We start from the raw sequence: 2,500 nt of genomic DNA, 5'->3' as shown, positions 1-2,500 counted from the left end.
AGGTGATTCTAAATGATTTTCAATTTTTAAAAAAATATCACGACTAGTCATTTAGACGAAGGATTTTTATAAAGTAGAATATTTTCCATTGTCTTTGATTAAACACTTTCATCACATAACATTATGGAAATTTTATTGCCGATATCTAAATCAAAAGGTTTAGGGTCGAATTCTTGATTAGCCAAAAATGTCACAAATAGGACCTATGGAAAAAAAAAAGGAGATATATAAAATTATCACAAAAATTATATAAAGATGAATCGTTAAATCAAATATTTAAATCAATTAAGATATCATTATTGTTTTATAGAATATGTAAATTATATTATTATTGTTATATAAATTACACAGCCTTCGAAAATATTTCAATAGTGTAGTTTTGATATTCAGATTAAATTATCAAAAAAAAAGTATAAAAGGAGAGTGATATAATTTAACAGTTGACAAATTTTACATGCACAATGCGAAACGGAAGATATATAATAAATCTAACATTATAGACATAGAGTACAAATAGACATAAACAGAAATATGGAAGTTACAATCCCAACTGGCTCACTGAATAGGTAAGAATGATATTTAGAAATGGATAATGACGATGGTCCTGGCAGTGATGGTTACATAAATTATTATGAAACGAAAGGATAACAAACGTTAATCCACGAGTTGACAGTGTGCTAAGTCAACACATCCGCTCTGATTACATATATATTATTATTATTATTATACCCAAAGGAAACAGAAGGCACAACAAGACCGGGCGATCAGAGCTGCTGCTGTGTGGTGGCTGGGAACCAATGATGCGTTTCCAGATTTACACGGTAAACAGTGAGCACGAGACTCGCCCTCACGACGCTCCACCCGTCCGTCCGTACGTACGTACGTGCGCCGTTACGCCCCTGGCGGGCGGGCACAGCTCTCCCCGACGGCGATGCTGTTCCGCTCCTGACGATGATGCTAATCCGAGGTATTAAAAAAAAATAGATGTATTTATTCATTTATTTATTTTCCAGGTGAGACGATGACGATGTAATACGACGATGGAATTGAAGGTTGATAATATTATGTCGTTCGACTACAATATCACCGATCACAATGAAGCTTGATAGACCCGATGACGGTGTCCGAATGATTCAGACTTGTTTTTCTGAAGATGTTGATGGAGCTCCCCTTCAGGTGCAACTTGCTATAATCCTATGTAAGGGTAGTCCAACTATAAAACATATCGATCCTAACCCATTGGGCTATGAAATAATCGAAATAAAATCCTCAATGCCAAACACGAATGAGACGAAGTGGAAAGAAATTTTGTCATGTTAGATGCCGAGCTAAAAACAAAGGGGACACAATTAGAAAATGAAAATAAGAAATGAAAACAAAGATAAAAGAGGATTTTTTTTTTTTAAAAAGAGAAAGAACAATAATTATTGCCAGGCGGCAACACTCAAAACACTAGGGTTTGATCCCCGTGTACCTTCCAAGCCCGTAAGCACTCCTAGAAGGTACTTCATAAAAACACACCGCCAAGATCCTAAGGCACCTTTGACACTCGTGTACGAAGAGATGGCGAATACGACTACTACTCCCACAACAACCGCCACTACTTCTACTTTCACTATACTATACTGTATATAATACAAAATACTACCACAAACACACACACCCCCACCCAAAAAAAATGTCCGAGCAATCATTCTTAGCTTCCTAATTCATTCAAACATTTTTGCCTGTCATATTTTCTTTCTCCTCCCCAAATCCGCTATTCTCGATCTCATTAGAACCATATCGCCTGCCCCCAACCGTCGCTTTTCACTTCACAGACTATCCATAACGCTTGGCTCTCTTCGACCCATCCAAGCGAGTACGATTATTGACAAACCGTCCGCTCCAAATAAGGAGAAGTGGGCGTGGTACTCGATTTGTTTTCCCGCCTTCTTCTCCGTTAGTCTCTCCTCCCTTCAAATTATAAACCCGGCACTCAGCTTTGCCTTTGCTCAAAACTGCCATTCATCGTTCTTCTCACTTGGGAAGAAATATCTCGTTCATCCGTGCGGCTCCTTTTATATTTCTTGATTGTCTCCCGCTGCGCTGGCACTAAAGATACGGCGTGCCGTATGTCTAGATTTCCGTGAAAAACGGCGTAGTTTGCCGGTCTTTCAGATTGAGTTGAACCGGTCTCTGCGGGAGCAACCGTGAAGAAGAAAAGACCGTTCACGCATTATCCGTTGTGGGTTTTATTATTATTAGAAGGTAGGTGATTTTCCGGTGTGAGGTTAAAATGATAGAATGAATCCTTTGACGAAGGGCGAGAAAGGGGAGTGAGCAAAATAAAATTATGTTATTATATTTTTTTTTTTAAACGTAAAGGAGAAAATTAGAGGAAAACGAAAGAGTCAAAAGAATTTTGTAGTCGCGGCGAATTTACAGCAATGGAAACGGGCGTTATTTTTTGTTGCCTTTTCTTTCTTTCTTGTTTTTTGTTTTGTTTTGTTTTGTTGTG

At 37.9% G+C, this 2,500-nt stretch overlaps 1 protein-coding gene across 4 annotated transcripts in view; it reads right to left on the bottom strand.

The window, feature by feature from the left end:
- Window positions 1–1,816, bottom strand: part of LOC144962707 (transcription factor AP-2-alpha-like) — a 180,610-nt gene extending 178,794 nt beyond the window's left edge. Inside the window, exons 1-3 of one of the 4 annotated variants that reach the window (XM_078895891.1) lie at window positions 1,728–1,816; window positions 730–1,328; window positions 1–203 (exon numbers count right to left, since the gene is read on the bottom strand). The exon at window positions 1–203 is cut by the window's left edge and continues 368 nt beyond it. The gene's annotated coding sequence lies outside the window, so the exon portion shown is untranslated. Of the gene's footprint in view, window positions 204–559; window positions 685–729; window positions 1,329–1,474; window positions 1,598–1,727 lie in introns of those variants that run through there. The other 3 variants (XM_078895890.1, XM_078895889.1, XM_078895892.1) reach the window with 3 other exon arrangements.
- Window positions 1,817–2,500: the final 684 nt, after the last annotated feature.

This window comes from Berghia stephanieae, chromosome 1 (genome assembly GCF_034508935.2).
Source record: "Berghia stephanieae isolate SIO BIC M18660-M18661 chromosome 1, UCSD_Bste_1.3, whole genome shotgun sequence".
Taxonomy (NCBI): Eukaryota; Metazoa; Mollusca; class Gastropoda; order Nudibranchia; family Aeolidiidae; genus Berghia; species Berghia stephanieae.
The sequence above is the reverse complement of the archived record's forward strand: the minus strand, read 5'-3'. Positions and strand labels throughout refer to the sequence as shown.